Consider the following 26,288-nt stretch of genomic DNA (forward strand, 5'->3'; position numbering starts at 1 on the left):
AGTGATAAAATGAATGAAACCAACTGGCAGTATTTTCTTTATGATTTGTTCATGCATTTTATTTCAGAGATGCTGACTTATCTTTCCTGTGGTAAATAGCCCTTAATATAATAAAGCTAAATAAAAAAAAGGATAATTAATATGGCAAAATTAAATATTTATCAATTGAAGATCTTTGTGAATATAGTCAGTGTTCATATACTACGTATTCATGCGATCTTTTACAAATGAAAGGTTTTTTGTGCCTTCAATTATTGTAGCTATTGCACAACTCTCCTAATGTGCAGCAGAAATGGATTCTAGTTATTAAGAATCATTGCTTTGGTTTTCAGTTCACCATTGAGCTATTGAAATAAAGCACGTGATCCAGAATGATTTTATTTAAGCAAAGAGATCATCAGGAGAAACACTTCAGCTATTTGACTTCTTGTTACTGTAGACTTACAGCAAATGATTTTGTGAGCCAGAGATTTCAGTAGAAACGTGTTCCCATATTGCAGCATTGAAACCAGATAAGAAACTTCTGATGTGAACTTGGTCTCCCAAAAGCAGCAGCTGTGGGGGTGATGGAAGTCTTATCTTAGCTGTTAGTGCCTAGGGATAGCAGTGCAGAATTGGTGAGCTGCATATAGCAGTGCCCCACTGTTCAGGTCAACAAGCTGTTGGTCACTTGGTTATGTAGCTTTTAATCAGAGTTTGATCAGTTTCTTATGTTTTTCAGAAATATCCATAACTTTCATTTCTGCTTTGCCTAAGATATGCAAGACTTTTAAATATAAATCTGCTTGGCAAAGTATCATACAAAAACAGTTGTCTATGTAGCCAAAATGAAGAATTAACTGTATATAATGTAGCCTCCCAAACTTGATAAGGGAACCTTTGCAAAATATCTTGTTCTGCTGCTGTCCTGCTTTTAAGGCAAGGAGTCCGGCGTCCAGTGTTCTAACAGCTTGCTGTCAGCCACTCTAAGCATTTGTGTTCATTGTGTTCAGACTTCATCTGAGGTTGTTCTCTGAACTGTTTGCATACTAGGTTGGATGTTAGCTATTTCTCCTTGCAGTGATAAAGGTTTCTGGTTTCTAGAGTCAAAGAATTGGCAGTGTTTAGAGCTTTTGAAGGAATACGATTCACCCTGAAGTCTGTGGCATGTTAATTTAACAAAGGTAATGTTAATTCAACAAACCTTCACTGGATGTCTGTCTGTGCAGTAGCATGCTTTCTGCAGTGCTTGACCCTTTTGCTGCCCTACTAAGTGTCCTTGACAGAAGAGTACAGCCAGTGCAGTTAAAGACCAAGCAATGTATTAATTTGTATGACTTGGGAGCAGCTTCTTGTGTCATCCTGAGTTAACAAACCAGACAGTTTTTGTTTATACACAGAAAAACCATCTCATTGGGATAAAAGGACTTAAAAAGGTTTTTAAAATTACTATAACCAGAAGATGATTGTATTTACTAAGCATATGGAATCAAATTATCCAACTTCTCCAAGCCTTAATTTTCTAATTTAATTTCTTATAATATTCTCTTTATAACTTAATTCCCATCTTTCAACCGAAATTCTTTGTCTTTAGCAAAGTTAACAGAACAAGAAATATTGAAAGCTGCTGGGTTTGAATTTTCTAAACAATATAGAAAATGTGGAAAATTTCTTCAGATTTTTCACTGTAACTGTAATCCAGAGGTGAAATCTGCGGTGTTTAGAACAAAGGCAAATAACTGCAGAGGTGAAAGTGAATGAAGTGATAAGAATTATAACTACGTAGTTAACCAAACAGTGTCTCTGTTCAAAACTAGAAAAGTAGCAGGTTCTGTCCACTGGCAGTTGACTTTAAATGCCTTGTGTGGAAACATGAGCAACTTATGATTATTCTTCAGCCTATTTGTGTACTAAAGGGATGTGCTGCTCTGAAAATGTTCTTGCTCCTTCTTTACTGAAGAAATAGTAGTAATCGTGCTATCATTATCAAGACATTTTCTGTAGAGTTTGTGACTGAGACCGATTTCCCTTGTTTCAGAAGGGAGGTGTGCTCTGTGCTCATTTTAAGAATGTCACCCTTAATCAGGTGTGCCATACATTTTCAGAATGGCAATGCTTTCAATTTATTGCTCATCAGCTGTGGAGATCACTGGGTAATTCTTTACAAGTTCAACTTGTAAGCTCATGTTGCTTATGTATTTTAGGCTTGTTTTGGTTAGCTACTTGTTCACAACTTATAATAATAAAATAAAACTGCTTTTCTCAAACCATAGACATCTCTGAAAAGCTGGAGCTGTTTGGAACTGTTCTTATCTTGCAAAGGTCAGCAGAATTTCTGTGGCTTATAGTGAGAGTAGCATTGTAGTGTCTGAGTGGGAAGAATTTTTGCCTTCTCCCCAAAATGGCTTATAATCATCTCTTAGGGTAAAGTTGCATGAAATCTAAACTGTTATACTGTTTGATTATGAAAATTTTTGGGACGTGCAAGGTATGACACAAATAGCATTTTAACCTCTAAATGTTTGCAGTAAAAAGAAGCCTGTGCTGAGTAATTTTAGAACAGAATTTCCCTTTCATGTAGTGTATGTTATATGTGGATGTTAATTAGTGACTTCCTTGTGTAGCTCTCAGAAGCTATTTTTATCCGGTATATCTGACACCAAATTTGAATTTAAACTTCTACTATTGTTTCTGTGTGATGTAATTTGCAAATTAAGTCTGGCCTTCTCTGTTGGATGCTTTAGAGTTTATCTTTTTATGTGATTATCTTGCTAATGATTGCACAAACTTCTCAGATTTGCAGCTGAGTCTTAATTTTACCTTCATTATTATCACTGATTCTAGTGCCTTTATTGAATGGTCTTAAGGACTGTTGAATACTTTTGGACAACATATATCATTTGATTTCATTTCACTGATTTGTGATAGAATAATTTTGAATGGTTTTGAAATTAAAAATGGCTACTCAGTAGAAAACATAGGAGGTTACCTTGATGCTGCTTATGACCTGGCACGGTTTATTGATGACTTTGTAGTGTGGACAATTTCAGATCTGAACTTGTGTTAACCTGCATGAGGCAATCGCAATCACAAGGCACTGTTTGGGGAGACGATGCCTGGCTTCGCGTGTGCCTTCTCTGGACCTTATTTGTGCTGTGAGCTGTCATGCCTGGGACTTGGTGAAGCAGAGAGCGTAGGGGGGAATTCCAAGTCTGTCACACAGTTCCCATCACTACAGGAGCACTGTGACTCATGTGATTGTGAATTAGTCCATTTATGCTCTTGTTAAATGGAACTAGAGTTTTTTGAAATCTGTCAAAGCAGTCAGCTGTAGATCATACAAACAAAGGAGTTACTGCAGACAGAAATACAGCAGCAGGCTTCTCATGTCTCACACTAAAAGGAAAGCGTACCTGGAAATAGGCACTGCAATAACTTGAGAAATCAGAACCATTTCAATTCATATTTCTTTTCTTGGGTGCTATTTCAGTGCTAATTGTTCATTTTCACCAGAAGGGAAAAAAATCAGAACTTAATGTGGGGACATGGCATTAGGGAAGACTACATGGAGAGCTGAGCTTACAGTTCTTGGAAGATTACGTGATTCTGAATCATGAGGACCTGTTGGAAGTTGCTGCCCTTTGTGCTTCAATCTTGTAGCAAAGATGACAGCAGCAAGAGCTACCCTGCAGCAAGGGCACAACAGGCACCAGGCTGTGGTTATTTTGTTTCTTCCAGTTCATTGTTTGTGGGGCTACTTATGAGATAGCATAAGATAGGCTGTATTATCAGAAATATTATAGCTTGATCATGTAGTATTTTAATGACTCATAATTAACATCAGGGAGTATCAACATCTGCAATACTGATTAGCAATACAGATGGGTGTTATTTTTACTTATGTGTTGTTAGTTGATTTATTGAAGTGGTGCATCTTACTGGCTTGTTAGCAAAATGTCTTGCAAAAGTACTTAATCAGTGTGAAATGGAGTTTCAATGAATCACCTAGGTGAGGCTGGCCTTAGAAGTGGCCTTTTCACATGCTGAAATCTGTGATGCTTCATACCGTGCCTTCTTGCTTTCTACTTTGTGGTTCAGTGAAGACTTGCTTCATCTAAAATGCATTGGTATTCAAAATTTGCTACTTTGGACCTGAAAGACACAGTCCATAGGCACTATATGCATGTGGCTACTTACTAATGTGTTTCTGACAAAAAAGAGTTGCACCTATGCACACAAGTATTGAAAAGGCTTCTCATCTTCATAGAACGTGCTTTCATCTTGGTTCACTATGCAGTTTAACTCAGTAATATCTTTTGCTGATACATTTTTTGTTGCCATGCTGAATTTCATCATGTCGATTGAATTGGGAGATTAAAAGTTTAGGATTTAATCCACACTTCTGTGGCTGGAGTCATGGTGGTCCTTCTTAGTATTTGTTCTGTGCTGTTGGAAACATCTCTAATACCAGAGTAAAATTGGCCTGGTCTATTAAAACTACAATGAATAAAACTTTCAGACCCAATCTCTTGATTTACATTTCTTACAGCAACATATAATAGAATTGGCAAGACATAAATGCTAAATGAATTCTCTCTTTATTTAGCTCCATTAAAATCCCTTCTAAGCAGATAAAGGAGATTTACTTGATAAGAAGAATTAAACAATAAGTGTAAAGCATTATTTAGAAATAGCTCTGAAAAATATCACATTCTTATCTTTCCCACTTCAGAGACACATCCTCTTCAATTAACTTTCAATTCCAGAACTGATAGAGTTGCGGTTTTGACACAGCCATATTTCACCAGCTGCACCATGTACCACAACTGTTTTTAATTGTTTTTTCCCAAGTATTAAAAATGAAAAAATGACAGGCAGTTATATTTACCTTTACTACTGTTTTGATGTTTTGCAATTGTAGTATTTTCTATTATAAATATTTTGAGATTATACTGGAGAAAAAAGCTGTTGATTGAATGTTGTCTTGTTTTTTCTCTCCTCCCCATAAAGCTGTTTGTTAGGTTGACTAAAACAACAAGGATGTTCCTGGAGCAAGTCTTCAAACTGACTTGTCAGCTTCAGAGTTGAAACTCACTAAAGATTGTCAGTAAGAATTTTCTAGACTTTTTCCTCATACAACATAAATGGTCCTTCTTTTGAAAAGCTGATATGCCTAGTTCTGTATTCTTGACATTGCTGTGCATGTATTTGAGGCCTATTTCAAAATAACTGCTGCCTTTGCCTTTCAGATTTGAAGCTGTTTTCACTCCATTTGAAGTGTTCTGCTCAGAGTTTTCACAGTTGTCCATAGGAGTTCTGGCAGGGCTTGCTCCCCTGGAACAAAAGGGAAAAATGCTGTGATTTTGGGCCCGGGTGAACCTGATGAGGTTCAACACGGCAAAGAGCAGAGTTTTGCACTTGGGCCAGAGGAATCCCAGGCATCCCTACAGACTGGAAGGAGCAGTCCTTGAGAGCAGCCCTGTGGAGAAGGTCCTGGGGGTCTTGATAGATGAAAAACTTAACATGAGCCAGCAGTGTGCCCTTGTGGCTCGGAAGGCAAATGGAATCCTGGGCTCCATCAGCAGAGGGGTGGCCAGCAGGGACAGGGAGGTGATTGTTCCCCTCTACTCTGCTCTTGTGAGGTCCCATCTGGAATACTGTGTCCAAGTGTGGAGCCCCCAGTACAAAAAAGACAGGGAGCTGTTGGAGAGGGAGCCTACAGAGGGGAAGGGAATCAACTCTTTGAAAGGGTAGATAACTGCAGGACAAGGGAAATGGTTTTAAGTTGAGGGAGGGGAGATTTAGGTTGGATGTCAGGGGGAAGTTCTTCACAGAGAGAGTGGTGAGGTGCTGGAACAGCTGCCCAGAGAGGTGGTGGATGCCCCGTCCCTGGAGGTGTTCAAAGCCAGATTGGATGGGGCCCTGGGCAGCCTGGTCTAGCATTAGGTGGAATGGTTGGTGGCCTTGCGTGTGGCAGGGGGGTTGGAGATTCATGATCCTTGAGGTTCCTTCCAACCCTGGCCATTCTGTGATATGTCTCAGACATTGAAAGCATGGCTTGTTCCTCCTCTTCTTCCTGTCTGGAATTCTAGTAATAGTTTCAGTTTTATCATCACCCACATCAGTAAAAAGGAGGCTTTGCTTTTTGCAGCTGCTACCTACCACTGCCAAGATGGGTACTAAGTATTTTTATTTGGGAAGATGAAGGTATATTTATGGCTTTAAAATGGTCATACTACATTCTTTTATTGAAATTGTCTTGTTCTTATTAAATCATAGCCTGCTGTATAGTTCTTTGGCTTTCCTGAAATGTTTCTTCCACTTAAGAAAGAATCAGAATTGATATTTACCACAATGAGCTTCAAGACAGAAGATTTAATTCATAGTACTTCGATGGATACAGTTCACAGTACTTCCTGTCTTGAGAATTTCTTCTTAGTGATAGTCATTTGTGAAAATAACTGTGGACTTTCTTTTCAACTTTTACTATATACAGGCATAGGACACTGTTTTTGCACAGATTTAATGTTTTATTTGGTCACAAAGGTAGTTTTCAGCATTCCTGGAGGAAGCTTGATGAAGATTTGGTTGATCTCAGTGCATTTCTAGTTACAGTGAGCAGCACAAAGGTGAGATGGTTTCCAACATGTAATACAGTAGTGTGTCTTTCAAGAAGTTGTGCTTTGCTTTTTTTTTTTCAGATCTGAGTTTAATGATGTTTGTAAACAGCCTTGTGAACACATCACTGAGGTCAAAATGGAAAGAAACACTGAATATTCCCACAAAGGCTCTATGAAAGGAGTGTTGAATTTTAATTTGTGAATTAGTGCCTGTTGAACACTCCTGGTGATTGTCCCTTCAGGCAGCTCTGGTGAGGCCACTCCTTGAGTACTGTGCTCAGTGTTGGGCCTCCCACTACAAGAAAGATTGAGGCCGTAGAGTGTTCTCAAGCAAGAGCAATGAGTCTGAGGGGTCTGAGCACAAGTCTTAAGGGAGAGTCTGAGGGAACTGGGATCATCCACTCTGGAGGAGACTTGGGGTAACTGTATCACTCTAGAACTTCTTGAAAGGATGTGGGGAGGGGGCAGTTGGCCTCTTCTCCCAGGTGACAAGTGACAGGACGAGATAACTGCTCTAAATTGTGCTAGGTTGGGATTAAGAAAAGCTTATTCTTGGAAAGAGTGGTAATACTTTGCAACACGCAGCTTACCTAGATTTTTGTGGTTTTGAATTCAGAACTAGTCAGGCCATCCTGGCTACTTTAGTTATGGAAGCAATGTCTGCTGAAGATCAGAAATGGATCCTACCATTTAATTTGAAGTTTTCATGCAATCTGCATTACTGCGTAACTATTACATAGTAAACAGTTACTCCTGTTTATTGTATGGAAGGCATGATGGAGGTCAAGTTTTCCAGGCCAGCAGAGAGCCTTGAAAAATTCAGCTTGGCAAGGTGGCACACGAGATGATAAAAGCTGTGTGGTTTCTTGACGAAGTCAAAAGCAGGAGAAACTGTCAGACAACTGTAATACTCACATCATTCAGCTTGTATTGAAGCTATGCTGGAAAAGGACAAATACTGAAAACACATTCATTGTCTTTAATGTCACAGATGTAGCAGTGGGAGTTCTCAAATTTGGTAGAGCTTGCTGGTAGATGTGTCTGCTGGCTGGCTTTCAGGCTGAGTGAGGTACTGTACTCAATGGGGTGCATAATTTTTCACGGATGGAAGGAGTTGTGTACAAACTGAAGACTATGGGAAAAATGTCTTTGGTCACAATGGAATTTGTCAAACAGACACGTGTGTGCTGTGAAGTTGTTCATGCTTGTAAATGCCTAATTGACTTTCTTACATCTCAGTTTAGATATGAAAGTTTTTGCCTTTTTTCCTGTGTAAAGCACAGAAAAGGATGCTGCTGCCTCACCTGGTGTGCTTGGTGTCTCACTAGCTTTGTGGGCTGCTCATTCTCTGCTTAGATTATGAGAGCAGATGACTTACAGCATAACTCTAGATTCATTTATCTTTCTGCTCATGGAGAGAGCTTATTTCCTAGTATACCACAGTTACAGGAGAAAAGGTTACTTAGCCTTTCTGAATGTTATTGCAATTCTTGGGGGTAATGTGCATAGATTACATTTTGTACCTTGGCCTCATGGTCAATCAACTCTTTTTATTATGTGAACTCTTGCTAATTTCTGCATATAATGTAACTGTCTCTTTGAGAAGGTAGCAATGGAAATGATAGTAGTGGCAATGGATTTTGATTTTTTTGGTAAGCAAATTATCTTATAGTGAATTAGAAGACCATTCTTAATCAAACTGTTGATCAATTGTGAAATAATCAAACTACATTACAATATAACTAAAATTGTAAATTCTTAATATTCATCTAATACTGTAGGTGTAAAATAGAGTAGGAGTAATTTTATTTTGGTCCATTGAAGTAAAATTAATCAAAAGAGGAGCACTGCAGGAAAGAGTAGCATTTTATTTTGTCATACTGTGACTACGAGGTATTTCAGAATAGTATGAGTTAAGAGGCAGTTCTTGCTGGAAGGGATAAATGTGGGATTGTGTATGTCAATTTATAATAGGAAAGGAATTTCATTAGCACTACTATTCATTTGTGCTGTGGGAGGAAGAGTAAAATAGATTCTCATTGACTTAAAATGTCACTGTCAATTCTGGCTGCTGGAATTCTCAGCAGTTTGTTGGTTGAGTATGTGGAGGAAAATAGGGCTGAGGATCAGCCCTGTTCTCTCTAATTAGGATCCTTGGGGTTTTGTGTGGGCCTAGGTTGTTGCAAAACATCATGCTTTTTTGTTTTTTTTCTTATATCCGGTGCTCTTTGATTTCTGATGGTGCTTCCTTTTTATTTCTGGAATGCAAACTGCCCTCTCAACTGCAAAAATAGTTTCTACTGCCTATATTCCATACCTTCCTCTTTCTGTTCTCCTGGAAAGTCCTTGACATTTCTTTGCTTGCTCTTTCCTGCATAATGTTTATACTGTTTTCTTGTCTGACTGCTGGCTGCCCTTTCTTTAATATTTCTCTTCAGCTTTTGCTTATTCTACCTTTCCAAGAGCTGTTCAATGAATCTGTATTTTTCCTTTTTTCTTCACCATTCTATTTTCTGCTTCATTTTTTTCTTTCTCAAAGTGCTGGGTTAGTCCTTATTGGGCATTGTTTGAAATTTAAAATCTGTGTAGTCTACCAGTTCCAAACACATGGATTTACAGTCTGGTTTATAGCATACAGTAGGCATAAACAATTAAAGATATTTGCTCTTGGTTAATTTCTGAGTATTTTGTAGTAGCAGTCTTTAACACCTTACACTTTCCATTTAAAACTATGGCTTTAGTTGAACTACTGCTTCTCAAAATATTTCCACTTATCTATGAAGTCATAATTACAGCATTCATTGCATTTGAATATAATTTCTGCTCTTAGCATTCTCTTCATGTCTTGGATTAAGTAAGGCTTTCCTCTTAGCTATTGCTTTTTTGCCCTTACTGGAATCTGCATTTTTGGACTCTATCTTCTTTATCAGTTATAGTGTAATGTTTCTAATGAGACTCTCAAATGTGTAGAGGAGCTTTAGTCATTTAGAACTATGATAACCTCACTGTGTCCTTCTTTTGAATGTGTGACCCCTTGATGAGAATGAGTTGAACATCTGTGTTCTAAAGTAGGTAGCTTCAATTTGGACTTTCTTAGAAAAGAGTTGTTAAACCTTTTCTGTCACAACCCTGATGCTTAATATAATGTTCAAGCTTACTCCTAAAAATAGTTGGTGTTTGTGTTTTGCTGTATTGTCATATGATTTGGAGGTGGTTTCAGAATGCTGAGTAAAATCCTTTTTCTGATTTTGACCAAAATTAATAGCAAAGGCAGGCACTGTTTCCAAAATAGTAGATTGAAAACTTATATACAAGAAAATTAGTTAGAATTTTAATGAAACCTGATGATCTTGTCCCTGCTCTGATCTTCTCTTCTCTTGGTCTCTGTTGAAAAGAAATTGAGCTCCATAACTCTTGAAGCATTTTCCTTTCAAATCTGCAGAAGGTGATATGCTGAAATTAACTTCAGCAAGAAGCTGTAACATATGAATGCAAGAAGGTTAATATTTGCTAATAAGGAGTAGTAGTTTCTGGATGTTGATGCTTTCTTTACTTTGCCTGCTATCTCAATGGCCTAGATTCAGTCAGTCTATTACTTAAGCATATTTGCTTTGTTGTTTACAGTTGATTTGACTCTCTTCAGTATATCTGAACAAAACGATACCATAACATAGGATCCATATGTTGTAGTGACAGTCTGTGCCTTGACACAGCAAATGGAGAAACTGATTTATGACTGATAAGTCTGCTCTCTTCATTTGTCTAATATTTGACATAATATCCATGGGTTTGTGAAATAGAAAAGGTAGGTGCAAGTCAACACTTGCACTCCTCTTTGAAAACAGCTAGATGAGAGGAACCTGGAGGAACAGCACAATGGAGAAGTTGAAGTGCCAGACCTGTTTGAGCATTAAGCCTGCCTTCTATAATAAAAACTATTTCTAAATAGCTGGTCTCTTAAACATGTATGAATTTTACGATGCATAAATTGGCAAGCAGCAAGCAAAGAGACTTGAGAGTGATGGATGATTGGCTGACAGGGTGCAAGACCGAAAGTGTTTTATTCATGGATTGTGAGGTCAAGAAATGCTGCTGGGAAGGGGGTGGCAGTTGAAGGAGAGACAGAACCCAGGAGCTAGAGAATCCAATGAATTACTGAACATGTCAAGCTTTTTGACAGTTACAGCTCTGGCTTGTAACTTCTAAATGCACTTTATTTTCATGTTCTTCTCCCAGCTCTAATGACATCACTGACAACAGCTGCTTCCAGTGTCACTACCTGAATCCTCCTAAACTTCAGTTTGTTCCCTCACCTGTGAAGCAAAAGGTAGAAACTGTTTTTTGCTTTATTTCCACCCCCTGAAGTGCACCCCTTCCCCACTCTGTGCCCTCAGTGAATTGTGAACCTTATAATCTCTGAACTTGGGGAAGACCTTTAAGATCATCACCTTCATTGTGCGCTGGTTGAAGTGGGGAGAGAAGTACATGTTGCCCTATGTAGGGCTGTGGGAAGGGAGTGAATGATACCTGCCTGGAAAAAAAAAGCTTGTTACATTGGTGTGTGTTTTCCTAAACAAAGCAATGGCCTATTTTAATCCTGGAATCTATGAAGTAAATACATCACAGGTTCTGCTTTAGTATTACGTTGATTTTTCTTTTCTCTGGAATTGGCAAATAAAACTTGCTTTGGAGCAAAACCAAATAACATCTGAGGCAGTTCTCTGCCTTGTGAGTTACTGGACAGAACATTTGGTACATAAAGCTTGTTTTCACTTTGCTAGCTCCTCTCCCATTTCTCTTAATCCCTTTAGGAATCTCGGTTTGAACCCTTTTTGAACAATTTTTAGAGGCTGGGTAACTGCTGCAGGGGAATGGAAGGAATTTTAAATATGATCTCCCTTTCCCCTTACATTTGTCCTTTCCTGGTTTGCAGTCCTTTTCTGCAAATTCTAGCAAAATGTGCCAGATGCCAAGTATGCTTTAATACTGAAACCTGTCACAAAAATCACTGTCTATGCTTGGGGTCAGAGGATGTTCAGGGCAATTATTTAAATCCTTGAAATTCTGTATCTCTGCAATAAATTTATAGAAGGGAGATTAAGTGAGCTATTTTAATTTCTCTTCTTAACTGTGACAGTCTGATAAGTGGAGGAAGAGCTGCTGGTTTTTGTGTGTGTAACAGCAATGAAAGGGTAGATGTGAACTTTCTCCATAGTCACACAGACGACAGGATACAGCTCAGACCAATCTGGTCAAACATGAACCTTAGTAATAACTTTGTGCCTGATTCTCTGTCTTTTGGTTGAACGGAAATCACAATAATGAGCTCACTGAAATGAGGCTGTGTACAGAGGCTGTCTTAAGGAGGGAAGATGTCAAATCATCTTAAAGGTGCTTTCTCAATAGTCTGAAACATCTCCTAAGCTTTGTGCCATTTGACTTTGCCATGATCTGAAATAGGGTTTAGTTTTTAATGGGAGTAGACATGCAAAAATACACCAAAAGTAGAATTTGTGGACATCTTTTGAACCCTTTAGGACGTAAGAGTGTTCCTGTAAAAGCTGTTGTAGAGCTTTAAATGAAAGGAGTGTTAGTAGATGAAAATTACTACATTAATTTCTTTTTCAGTGACACTTGTTTCCCTCTTTCCCTTTGTATTACATAAGAATATTACATTGTGCTAAGAACTGAAGGTCTAGATTCTCTTGATTTAAGCATGATGCATAGAAACAATAAGAATGAGATGGGTATTGTTCACTTAAAACTATGAATTGTATTTAAAACACTTGCCATCTAGAAGTGCTTGTGTAGGTAGGAGTCTTTTGTGTTTCAACACACGTGGGATGATTTGTGTAATCCCTGTTATTGATATACTGTAGGAAGTTTAATAATTGAGCAGTTCTATTACTGCATGTATCTTGGTTTTTCATTTATATGGCAATATAAATCTCCTATGACAAACCTGAGACAAAATCCTATTAATTGCATCCTTCTTTTGACTTCAGCTGAGTCACGTCCAAGTTCTGTGACAAAATTAAATATGAAGGAATGGGAAGAGGCTGCTTGTCATTAATGTCTGTAGAGACAAAGCTAAAATAATTCAAAACTGGGGATAAATACACTGACGCTTACTGCAGAAACAGGTGAATAGGTATTGATTTGTTTGACTCTTCTATGATTATGAATCAACAATGTTTTGCATATAATTATCTTTAATGCTGAAATGAAATAACATGGTTTATTACTCATAATAACTGAGTTTAGCATCATGTAGCAGGGAATCCTGTCAAGATGACCTGGAAGACAGGAAAAAACAAGGTTTGTTCTGGTAGCATGAACTCACTGAGACCAGGGTGGATCTCAGTGTCGGTGACTGTCTGCTGGAATGCCATCACGCTTGCCTTGTGATGCAAATGACAGGCGCTAATATGAAGCTTTGGATCAATTGATGCGTTTCTGACCGGCGATGGCTTACCCGTGCTGCACTATAATGAGCTTATTTTCCATAGTGATTGTATGTAGGTGGGGGCAGCACAGAGAAAAGAGCAGAAGGGATTATAAGGAAAGCAAGGGAGGTGATTTAAAGTCCTTCATGTGGAAAGAGGGGCTTAAAGATGGCTCTTTCCTCATTTTTTGCAGCATGCTTTTTTAATTTCAGGAGTGTGCAGTTAACTGTCTGTGTTCCAGTGTTCTCCAGGATACATGCAGGCATTGGCACTAAGTGAGAAACGTCACCTCCAAAGATTAAAATTTGGCTTCTGCCCCGTTGAGTTATTTTGCTTTTAGTGTAATGATTAAGATGCTGAGGATAATTACTAGAGGCTCTGATATGAACTGAAAGCTCACAGGACAGCTATTTTTAACAGTGGTACTAAAAGTTACAGTAAATTATTAATAAATTCAATATCCAATTTGGCAGAAGCTGATAGTACTGGCATTAACTGTTCATAAGCTACATAGTAGGCTGAGGGAATTAAAGAAAACAATAATAATCAGAAGTAGCAGTTTATTAAAGGAAAACTGCATTACTTGGTGTCCTGAGCATTGCTGTTGGGGCATAGATAATCAGCTGGTGCAACATGAATAAAAACTTAGAATGAGCATGGAGTAGTTCCTAGTTTAATTTTCATTTGTTACTGCTTCTTAGAAACAGCTCCTTTGCTTCTGTACACTTCCACTCATGGAAGGGTCTGGAGGGATCTGCAGGTTCTTAAAGGTAACATTTAATGTACTGCAGAGATTGGATCTTATGGCAGGCAGATCTCAATGGGATGGGGCAGCTCTGGGCTGCAGGACTGGCAGTGCTGTAACAGCATCATACAGAAGGCAGCAGTCAGAAGTGTCCTCTGTCTCTTGGGGAGACTGAAACCCTGAGTTCTGAGCTGCTGCTGGCATGGTTCTCCCTCACATGTGATGTGCTAACAGTTCAATTACTGTGGTGTATAAGGAGGTGTCAGGAGATGTAGACTGTGATCTTGGATGAATCATGTTCTCATGTGAAATAGGAGTATTATGCTGGTAATGAAGTTACTACCTTAGGAAAGTTAGTACTTATTTTTAAATGGTCAATTTAAAAGTATGATATGCTTGGTGTGGGATTTAGGTATTTGTACAGCATGTTTTTTAGTATTTGCATTCATTTAGTGACCAAAATAAATTTTTATAATTCTGAGATAATTTCAAAACCCTGTGATCAAATCTTCGTGTATACTTGGTGCTCGTCAGCTGTGCTCACAGCTGAGTGCTGTCACCTTGCTTAGCATCTCGTTAAGAGCAGGAGGTTTTCACTTGCTGTTCCAGTTTTATCATGGTTCTTCTCTCCCTCCTCATGAAAACTGAATTTGTATTTTGAACAGCATCAGTATTTTCCTGCTTTGCCACTTCCTGGGAACATCTCCTTAGAACAGTCTGTAGCACTCACTATCAACAAGTGAAGTGTTGAGAAGTAATGATCTTTAATACGCTGCTATTCAACAGTTCAGGGAATGTTTTTGGTGAGTAGGAAGACTTTTAAAAAAAATTAAGTTCTCAAACTATTTGCAAAAAAGTTGTATTTTTCTCATCTGAAAATATTCTGAGGCTTACAAAAGATATAAAATGGTACATCCTTTTGCCTTCTGTCCAAAAGCATGCTGGCTGCCCAGGATGATTCAGCACAGAATACTCTAACTCATACCTCCAGTGTCTCAAGTGACTGCTTACTAAAGGCTTTTCTGGCCTGGACACTTTCAGTTTCTTCTGTTGCTGCTGTTGCAAGGTGATCAAATGAAACTTCCCAGCGTGCTTAAAATGGTATATTTGTGTTAACTGAAGGCTAAATTTGAGTGACAGGACACGTGTTCAGTAAGATGTCTCAGCTGCTTGCTTTCTAGGTAGGTCATTTTTGGTCTGTTCTGTTGGAGAAGATTCACTTTGAGTGCTTGATCATTGAGAATGGGGTTCTGTGGTACAGCTAAGTTAACTTGGTAAGTATGTAGTGCTGCACAAAAGGTCGCTGTCACTTTTGTATCCTAATGGGAGCATAGGGAGGGAGGTCACTTGGCTCCTTTCAGTGCTGTGGAGCTGTGGCATTAGCTTAGCTGTCTCATAGAGTCCCAGGGACAAGGTGAGGGTACCCTGTGCTTTTCTATTAGGGGAATACCTCTTTCTCCTCTCCATTCTGTGAGAATGGCCTTCGTTCCACTGCTTTTGTTACAAGGCTGTGAAATGGAATGTGTTATGTCAAAATTGGGGTAGGTTTGAGCAAAAGGAGGTATTTCAAACTCAGCTCAATCTGTTGAACTGAGAAATCAGTTATTCACAGAGCCTGAGCTAGGACACAGAATGAAATAGTATATTATCTCCAGTTATTTTTTTCTCAGGAGTGTCAAGCAGAATGTCTGTGGTTTCCCCCCTCCCCCCATAGTGCAGTGGGCTCTCTGACTAGATGCAGTATAGCAAATACAGCATTTGGGATGGGTAGCTATTGTTGACTAGATGGAGAAGAAAAATGCTAGAACTTTCAAGTCAGCTTATTTTGGCTCTGGCCATCTGTGGTGTGAAGCTGAAGCAGCTTACATGGGGAATTGTCACAGGGTCGTGGTCTGGGTTGTGGTGGTATGTTAGCAGAACACAAATACAGGTGTGCTTTCAGCTATTGATAATCTAAGAAAATAGGTCATTGAATAGCAAGAAACTTTAAAATCTTAACTACATGTATTTGAATAAATGAGTCTTTTCTGACCTAATCTTAGGCTCTTTTGATTTAATTTTGTGAAGCTTCAATTTTATTGCCTTGCCTTCTATATAATCTCTGAGAATACACATTATGAATGGATGCCTATTATTAAGGCATCCTATTCTGTGTGCTTTGACTTGCATGCAGAGTATCCATACCTTAAAGGAATTTTTGACATAGGAAAAATAATGCAGCAAATAATTGGAGGCAATACACAACTCTGGCCCATGTTATGACTTCAGTGGATATGAAGATACTGCAGTGAATCTTTGCTATCAGCCTGGGTGGAGTGTCTTTCTGTCCTCCTGGAGACCCATCTATATGGAGATGGAATTGTCTTTATTGTATTCATTTGGTAACCCCAGACCAGCACATGTGTTGAGCTCTTGCAGTGATTTAATACTGTGGCTTCAAGCTATTTATAGTGGGATAGGAGGGAGTCAGCTATTCATACTTGAACGCAACTGGAGAGAGATATAGGGAGGCAGAAATGGCATTTGGATTAGGATCTTTTTGGTAGGCAGTGACTTTATAGCTTTCTTGCTCACAGTGCTCATGTTTATAATGGGCTTTCATTTCCCTGGTGTCACTTCTGCATCTTGTCTGGGATTTGTCATTCTGTCAGCAGTCCCTTTTCTTTGTGAATTTTCTGTTCTAGTTTCACTTTTCTTCAAGAGTTTTCTTCCTGCCTATTTCGTTCCAGCTTGCTCATTAGTTTCCAGCTTTATGCCTTATCCCTGTTTCTGGTTCAATCCCACAACTTCATTCTGTGTTTTCTGGTCTAGGGCTTTTTGACAACACAGCATGTTGCAGGCTCTGTGCTCTCAAACATGCAATACCCTTCTGGTCAGAGGACATGTTTTTCTGTTGGTTTTAGATTGGTTTGTGTATCCCTTTCCTTTGGGGGGGAAGGGAAGGTTTAGGTGACAGAAAGCCATTCTCTTCCCTGGAGGTGATGCTTTGTTGTGCTTCTGATATCATCCCTTCTGAATGTCTACACTGATATTTTTAAACTGTGGGGAAGAAAGCGTTACACCTTTCCATGCAGCTCCCATAACTATCCTGAATGGAGCAGGGAGCTTAATTAAAGCTGTGATTCATGGCTGTAAATGTTGGAAAAATTGTCCTCTATAGAAACTGGGCTTTATGCTCTGCTGCTATTTGTGCTGTTGCATAAAGCTCTGACTTAATGTTGCTGTATATGAAAATAACATTCCTTTACAGATGCAAGTGGGAGATGTAGCCAATGAGAGCCTTGTAAAGCTTTCTGTTCTGTTTATTTCATTCCTAGGATTGACTTAAATATTCCACTAGAAAGATCTCAATTATTCATTAAACTGAGTAGGTATTCTGGAATGATTTCAAACCTATTTGAATAATTTAATGGAGATATTTCTGTACATAAAATCTCACAGATTTGAGGAGCAAATTCATAAGTGTGGCCTCGTTCTTTTAAGTTCTGAGGTTGTTTCTTTTTACTCCAACGAGAATTGTTTTCTTTTCACTTCGGTTTTCTGTTACTACTCATTGGAATGTGTTAACATTCCTGGCATGGAAGAGGTCTAAAAATTTTATCTAAAGCACTGGAAACAGTCTTCAGTCTTCCTTGTGCTTTATCTATTTACATGAAAAAGACTGTTATTGACACTGTATCATATTTATTGTAGGTTCCTGGATCTTGTTGCCATAGTTACATCTGCTAGTCAGGAAGAGTTTTGCTGGGTTCAAAGTTATGCTAATTGACAGTTTCTCAAGGAGAGTAATCCTCAAATTTCAGACAATAACAGCTCTTTCTTGCTCTAAGACTTGAGAAAGTTTCAGTTTTCTTCCGCAAGCCCTCCTAAAACGATCTACCAAACCGATGTGGTATGCTGTGTATTTAATTTTTCTCATAGAATGTTTTTTTGCTTGAATGCCTTTTGCTATTTGTTCAGTCCTCCTCTTCTTGCCTTTTTTAACCTTCCCCCAGCTCAGAAGAAAAGCAGCCATTTTCTGATGCTCACACAGATTCTGCTGGAGCAGTGACAGTAATCAAATGTCTTTCCAGCTCTTTTGTGTGTGTAGTGCACCTCCTAGTCCAAAGGAAGATGTGCAGGTTAAAGACATGGAAATGTAAAGGGTTATTTAGGCTGAACTATCAATCTTTGATATGTTCTTGAAGTAGATCCACTTTCTCTAAAACAAACAAGTGGAAAACCTAACATGAGGAACTGACTGTCTCAAGCTTTTTCTCACATTATTATCCATGTGAGTAGTTAAAATCCTCTTAGAGAAAAGGCTTTGGGGCAGACAAATTTTATAATGCTAGTTTGTATGCCTTGAACTGCTGGTCCTTAGTAGCTAGAATAGAGAGAAGCAGCTGCTAGGACTGTTGGTATGAGGGTATCCCAGAACCAGAGGGTAATTGGGAGACTTTGAGATGGTGCTTTCAGGAAATGGTGGATGGACTACTTAAATCTTGTTTGTTTTTAATTTTTTAAGTGTTGATATGGATCCATGGAGGTGTGGTTCCTCTAGTGTTCTAAGGAGATTGCCCTTGCCAGTGACTGAACTGCTCTCTAGGCATTCTGAGTTACTGCATTTTCTGTATTCAGTCCATCCTGTATCTCCTGCAGTGAGTCCTCCCTGGTAACCTTTCGTTCTTACAGTGTGCTTGTCAGATGATCCTGACAGCTTTGGAATTTGCTTTGGAGGAACCTGACTGCCCAAAGAATGCACAAAAGGTTGGGTTTTTAATTTAGAGCTTACTGTTTAGCTAAGAGTGTAAAATGCAACTTGCTGAAATCAGAGACACGGTCTAATGAATGAGATAAAGGATTTACTACTAGGAGGTCTGTTTTCTGTGCCGAGCTCTTACATTGATGTGCTGCAGTGTTGCACAATTCATTTTCATGCTTATGAACCCTAATGACACTTTGGTTCCTTCTACAAAAGGTGTAGAGTGATGGCAGTGATAGATAAGTGCCACCATTAATAATGTTTTTTTAAAGTGTTTTTAAGTTCTTAGAAAACTGACAAATCCTCATCAGTGGAATTGCTATATCATAAATACTGTTCTTGTTATAATCTCATGCTGGAACTTGATATATAGGGCTGTCTTTAATTTGCACATTCTGAGTTTGAACTCAAAAAAATAGCGTCTCTGCCCAAAAGCTATGATTGCTTTTTGCTGTTGTTTAACAGCTGTTGTATGCCTGTCTCTTCCCATCACCATCTGACAGGTGGCTTTTTGAAAGTAGATGAGATCCTTAAATGTAGTAGATTATCAACTTAAACTTGCTTTTTTCTTTGTAATAACATTAGATATTTAAATGTATATTTAATTTTTCCTTAGGTAGTTTAAATTGTACCTTGTTAGCATGTTTCTGAGGCAATTTTTTCCTGCTCTTTCAGGCAGGGTACCCTTAAAGTCAAGCAGGATTGTGCCGATTGGTTCAGGCTCTAAACTTCCTTCAGAGAGCTTATGGCTTGGACTTCAGTATGGGAGAGGAGTTTGGCCAGACAATGGTGTTAGCAGTGTCTCAATGCATCAGCCTTCCTATAATTTAGCTTATAATGCAATCTTTAGAGAAATCAGGACAATTAACGGCACCCTTTCATCCTAAAACACAGTGCATTTGAATAAATACAATTTATATTTATCCATGGAAATACTAATCCAATGTAATTAATCCAAATTTAATGTGAACATCCAATTACTGTATTTCTCTTGTTTCACTCACTACAGGCAAGTCTGCAATCAGTCCTCATGTGTTATGTGCACTCTAAAGATTCCAGATTTACTGTAGTCTTTTCCTCTTCTCCCATGTATGTACCCTAGGTTTAGTTTTGTTCTGTGTGAATTTACATTAAAATGTGGGCTAACAAAATGGGAGGCATTACTTTTGGAGCAGCCCTCATGGTGCTCTGGCTTCCTGCTTTGAGCTCTCCTTCTCTGGTAGCTGCTGTGAAATGGTGAGAGGTTACCTCCATCATGGCATCAACAACAAAGAAACATAAGGTGTTCTAAGTCTACATTAATGTAAGAGTGAGAGGAACAAAACTCTGTTTGACAATAGTTTTGGTATTTATATATATTGCAATATGTAGCTTATTTATATATAACTATGAAACTTTGGAAATTAAGATTGCTTTTTCCCCATCTCCTTTTAATCATCTTCAAGAATGCATGTGCATATTTATTCTTCTATTTCAGAGGAATAGGAAGCAAATCAAAACATTAATCTGTCTTACTGAATAAAAATGTCATCTAATAATGTTGTAAAGCTAGTGTTTGTGCATGGCTCACTACCTGGATTTACTGCGCTCTGTTTTGTGAGTCTGGCTGCTGGTTCTCTCGCCCTGTGATGAAGGTCATGCTGTCTGCTGGAGGGAGGGCTTGCTGCCTGCAGAACTGGGCCTAGGTTTCTATTAGGGGACTTTGATTCATGGCAGTATGATGATGCAGTACATTATGGAGTGATTCATGAGGTCTCATTCTGCAGTGCCTGTGATGATGCTGAAGCTGGTACTATGGCAATGGCATTATCTGTTATGACTTCCCAAACCAATTTTTAATCATGTTAAAATATAGCCAATGTATACTCTTATCCTGACTGATACTGAGGACCTGACTTGCCCTTAAATTGAAATTGAAGCTTAAATTTCGGGATCCAAGCATCAGACTCTGAAAATGAGTCACAAGGTGCAGTGCTGTAGTGCTGGTTTGTGCTGGATGCTCACCTCTGGTCTTACAAACTGCAAGGTTTCCATATGTGGGTGTTTCATATGTTCTGTCTTGCTAGTAAGTGAACTAATATCATAAATACTCAAGGATGTAGCATCACAAAGTGTTCTATGGGCTATTTATCTTCACAAGTGTAATTTAATTTTAATTATTTATGATTCTTCTCTTATGCTGTAGTATTCCATAAAAGTAATGAAATCTTCATAATAGTAGACCTTTCTGCAACTAAACCATTAAATTTTTTGAGAGCTGTGATAAGAATGCCAGGCTATTAGTGAGAATTATTCTCTTAGATGAATTGCATTGCTCTGGACGATGATCTGTCTTTATTCCACACGCCTTTCAGAACAGACACCACTTGTTTGGTTGTTGTCTGCCACTATAGTTAATGCAATTTAAGGTATGTGTCCAGCTTAAATGGGAATGGACTCCACTGGAAAAGAAGTGGGCAGAGGAAAAGGGCCATTTTCTGTCCTACTGGGGTGATATCATCTTTATGATAATGCAAAATTACCTTTAAGTTCTAGTAAAGCCTTGCACTATAGCTGTATTGGTTCATGGTGTCTTTTATTTCTGATCCCTTAATACTCATCTGGCACTTTCTTTTGAGAAAAATACACGGTAATTATACTCAGTTTTGTGTTAACTTAGACTGCACTGAGAACTGTGGAAGCTGGAGACAACATTCCAGCTGCAAACCTGAGGATTGTGTTGCTCCCCTCATGCATGCAGTGGTGGTGTGAGGGGGTGCCACCAGGAGGCGTTATGTCTTGTCTTGTTCAGTGTGTGAGACAGATGTGCACACAGGTAAGCTTTAGAGGTCAAATGAATGCAGTTCTTGCTGTTTGTTCTCGTTCTAAAGTGTTCTCGTTCTAAAGCTATGGTTATACCATTTAAAAATAATGCCCCAAATATTTCCTTGGTAAATGTGATGTATAATAAAAGTATACACAGTAATAATCTGGAATGTTCTTGTATCTAATCAATATTCTCATGAACATGTGCATGCTTCAAGTAAACTCAACTGGCATCAAACTCAGCAGTGTTAAATTTAATGGGGTTTAAGGGCAGAACTCAGTTTGGAAGGCAGGTATGTTCTAGCTGTATAGCACAACTGAATGGTTGAGTTTTTTCTACTTTTTATATACAGTGGCAAAAATACTGTTGGAGAAGTGTGTATACATGTTTGCCATTTCATATCCTTGTATATCTATGCATAAAGTAACACAGTTGGCTGCGTGCTTCAGGCTTTTGTAAGTCACTGAAGGCAGAGATCTTCCTAATTGAATGCATTAGTCACGTATAATACGTGTGTACATTTAGAAAAGTAAATGAGTTGATTGCACATCAGATGTAGAAACAAGCTTAAATCAGGTATTTTAAGAAGTAGAGTTTGAGGAAGATCAAATGTATTTAAAATGTATTTGAAAAAATAATTTGAAGATGGAAGGGCAGTATATAGTTTTAAATAAATACACATGTAAGAAGAAAAATGTTCAGCCAGGTTTTATAAATGTCAAGTGTGCAGTTACGTGGAAAAATATGCATAGCACGTAGCTAATGTGATTGGGATTTAGGGATTTGTTATGTAATAGAACTTGGGAATCTGTTATGCAATATATGCATGGGATGTGCTCACTGCTGGAAAGGAGGTGGTATTTTTAAGCAAGACACGAAATTGCACATTTTCTAACCATTCTTTATTTTTGTTGATCACTTCCAAACAAAATTGCTAACATCAATGAAGGTAAACATAAAGTTTCTTAAGAATAATTTTACATATTTCAGTTCTGTCACAACTTATGTGACTACAGGCATGTACATTTAATGTACAATTTGATCTATAATAACTATAGGTTATGCTGAACCTGAAGCAGTAGGTTGTAGACAAGTTGTTCAGAAATCCACAGGCTGCCTTGTAAGCAGGTACCAGATGTTTACTGAAGACCATTTCAGCCTTTGTCTTAACTTTCACTGGAGCAAATCTACCCCAAGAATGGCTGTGTCAACCTGCAGGTGTGCAACCTGTACAGTTCAGCATGTGGAGCCTCATGGTGCAAGTCTCAGGCCAGTCATTTCTTATTTGTTATGCTGAGGATGTAGCACTACAAAAAAGGTCTTCAGTTGTTTTCATCTCAGTGGCATTTAGGTTTCTAAGAAAATTTTCTGAATTAATAAAGAATGGATTTTGGCTCTTTAGTGCGGTGCACTTACTTTGTCTCATTCTTGCACAGCATCCAAGTGAAGTGTTAGTGGTTTGATATGATTGCACTCCTGTCAAACTGTTTCTTAATTTTGGAAGCAGCTGCAATCCAATGCTAGTATGAGTGCTTTGGTGGTTTTCTGTGAAACTCAATTGAAAGAGGTCACATCTGACTTTCTGTAACTCTTTAGTGCAGAAAGTTCTGCAGTGCTGGAGTCCTAGGGCTGCTCATGCTGTTTAGATGACCTGACTTGTAGCTTATCTGGGCAAATCACAATTACACCCAGCCATGCGTGAGTGAGAATTTTCCATTTGCTTTTGATTCCAAACAAGTGTGGAAATACTGGGACTACTTATTTGCTCACCAGAATTCAGTGGCAGTTGGTACTAATGAGGGAAAGCAGTTCTGAACTACCATGGAATCCCCTGCAGTTTTCCTTAGGGTATTAATTACTTGCTATACAGAACTTGCTCTTGCTCATGGCGTGGTGTGAGGAACAAAGCCTTAGGGTGTGTTTGCACCAGCAATTAGACCTTCCCTCTGTCAGAACAGAAGCAAGCTGTGCAACTACTTCCACCTGCAGAGCACTTCTGTGCCATCCATCCTGACTGTGCTGGGAGTTCATGGGAGGGAGATGCTGGAAGAGCCATTCCCCCCAGAAGGAGAGCATCCTTCCTGTGTCTCAGAAGGATGCTGTGCAGCGTGTCTCTGCCATATGATGCTTCTCTTCTCCTCTTGCAGAAAATAAAGCAGGTTGTTTTCAGTGAGCAAGAAAGCTGTGAAGGAACCTGCTGGGCTGTGGTGGTGGTGGGAGCTGATGTGCTGCTTGAGAACAGTAACTGATCAATCTTTCTTCCTGTTCTGTTTTTCCAGTTTCACATTTAATGATGTCATGTTGGTAGCTAGCAGTCGAAGGGAAATTAGACTGCTTCTTAACTGGCATGCGTTTGCTTCTGTCCCAGCTGAGCAGCAGAAGTTGGCTGGTATGCTTGCAAGTCCAAACTTAAGCAAGTGTGCAGGTATCAGAATAGTGGGTGAAAATGTGAGTATCCTCTTAGGAAAAAAAGACAAGATGTGGAGTATTAATTTCCTTTTATAGGAAAGGTGACAGGAAAAGGTTCTAATTTTACCAAAGCATTTGACTGCACTAGTCCATAGTGGAAAATAGCATTGAAGAACATATTTAGTAATGCTCAGAAGTTACCTCTGACTTTTAATCTGTCTTCTGCTTCTTACCTATATAGTTCTATTTCTGGAAAAACAACTTATGCTGCTGAGCAATGGATTAATTTAAAATGGAGCATATCTTTGTTTAAGGTACAGAACTTGATACGGCCTACTGTTCTTGGAAAACATAACTGAAAATATTCATTCCAGTTTCCTTTCAAATATACTAAAAATATATGATAATATATGGAAAAGTTTTCTCTCTATGTAGTCATAAGCCAGTCTAAACTTGACTGTACCCTCACAGGGTCACTTAGATGTCTTGCTGCAGCTCCATCTTCTTTGTGGCACATTCTGTAATCTGAAGGTGAATTATCTAAGCTAGAAACTCAAGCTGGTTTCTTCAGAAGCATTTTCCATTCTTTAGCAGATGTATTTTCCATTCCTTACAGCTAGTTATTTTTTCTTCTCTGTGACTACTAAAATAAAAGTTTCCTTATTTGAATTGTGGCTTTATGAAGCTTAAAGTCAGCTAAATTTGTTTGATTGTAGCTGTTGGTTTGCTGCTTTAAGTACAAAGGGAATAAACTTAGGTTACTCCTCACTTTTCCTTCACACAAATGCCTAAAACCTTAAGTATTTACATAAAGTGCATTTGTTTACAACTCCTGTGAGGCATCTATCTATTGAAGAACCATATAAATGAATGTGTAACTGGCAGATGTGTACATTCATGGTGTACAGCTTGAGAATAGTTTGTTTCTTAGCACTCTGCTTTTGCTCCTATTCTTTCTTTTCATTGCAGTGTTTCATTATAGCTGGTACCTAAAGTAAAGCTCCATACTTGCAGTGAGGGTTCTGCTTATTCTAAACAACTTCCCTGATCCGAACAGAACTAGTCGCAGTAGTAAGCACTGAGCTTTGCTTTGTGCCCTTCATCTGACATCTGTGGTATGGGCTCACCACCTTTATCTGCTCTGCAGGATGCAGCCTGTTGCTTTAGCACCACTAGTGAAGTTATGGCACTAACTTTTGCCTGTGGAGAAGTTTTACTCAAGACACTTTGTTTTACTCCGTCTGCCTTCAAGGCAGTACCATGGAACATGAAAGTAAGGAATGCCATGAATATTCAAGTGTGCTCTTGATGTGACAGGCACAGTAACTTATGTACATAGCGTAGTACTTAAAACCTGACAGATATTTTTAGATGAAAACAAATTTTGACTTTGTCTATTTCTGACAGGTTTAAGTTACTTAAAATGCATTATTTCTCACTTTTGTTCTGATTCTAAGTTTGTGTGAGACTTCTGACATATCCCTGCTAAAACCTGCTCACATGATGTTGAGGAATTCGCATCCTGTTGTGAATATCATAATGGTCTGTAGTGCTAGAGGGGAGATGCTTTAATATCATTGGTAGGATGACAGCTCTCATTTGGAGCTCATTCGTTCTGGCACAGCCAACAGCCAGCAAGTGTCTTTAACTTTGGCTGTTTGCACAAGGATAGTGAGCTTTGAAATCACTAATTCGGAATAGAAGATAACTTTCTCGAAACTTGCTGGCTACTTTAAGTGAATTTTAACCTTACAGATCATATGCTTGTGATTCAAAAGGGGATTTTTTTCCAGATGCATTAGAAACTTCAGTTTCCTGATGAGTTATGATACTTGAAGGTTGTTCTTGTTGTTGCCCACTGAGTGTAAATCTTGCCTGATGGTTTCAGACAAGTTACATAGCTGTACTCAGGTAGTGATGACAAAGCTGGCTGATAGCCCTTGCTCATAGCATAGTGCTGGGCTGTGTGGCAATAGCCTTGTTGTGCAAATTAGTAACTGATTTGTAAATTCATCTGTTAAGATTTATTTGGTCAGTCATTGCAGAGAGGAGTTGTTGAACGGCAGGCATGACACACTTTCTATGAGTTAATTGAAAGTATGTGCTTAAACTTCTCATGAGAAACATGCTGAATCCTGAAACTACTTTAAGTCCTTCCTTTAAGAAACTTACGAGCATGACATTGGCTCCGTGTTGTCATATCATTAAGGAAAGAATTTGAAGTCAGATCATATGTAGGCTTTTAAAATCTGTAATAGAGAATTCCATGTGAATTCTAAACCAAAACCAGCCCTGTTCTGTTTTACCAGGCCTTGGAATCATTTCCTTAATCTTTCTGGTGTTGTTAGGTGCTGATCTGAGAGCAGTGGTTGCAGAGCAGAGTCTTGCACACAGCTTTTTGTTTGCGAAACCAAAGTAGATCTATGAAACGGTTTTTAAAAACTTTTGATAGTATTTTTAATGAGAAGTTTCATGAAGATAAATGGTATTTGACAAGAGATTAGGGAATTTATAGTTGCTCTTTTGATCTAAGCTTTTA

At 38.6% G+C, this 26,288-nt stretch overlaps 1 protein-coding gene across 16 annotated transcripts in view; it reads left to right on the top strand.

Moving 5' to 3' along the window:
* Positions 1-26,288, top strand: part of ARVCF (ARVCF delta catenin family member) — a 221,533-nt gene that overhangs the window by 16,198 nt on the left and 179,047 nt on the right. For 4 of the 16 annotated variants that reach the window (XM_031592790.2, XM_090120997.1, XM_090121003.1 and 1 more), the window contains one exon: positions 10,836-10,926. The exons of the other annotated variants lie outside the window; for them this stretch is intronic. The gene's annotated coding sequence lies outside the window, so the exon portion shown is untranslated. The remainder of the gene's footprint in view (positions 1-10,835; positions 10,927-26,288) is intronic. 16 annotated transcript variants of the gene reach the window in all.

This window comes from Phasianus colchicus, chromosome 18 (genome assembly GCF_987193195.1).
Source record: "Phasianus colchicus chromosome 18, bPhaCol1.hap1.1, whole genome shotgun sequence".
Classification (NCBI taxonomy): Eukaryota; Metazoa; Chordata; class Aves; order Galliformes; family Phasianidae; genus Phasianus; species Phasianus colchicus.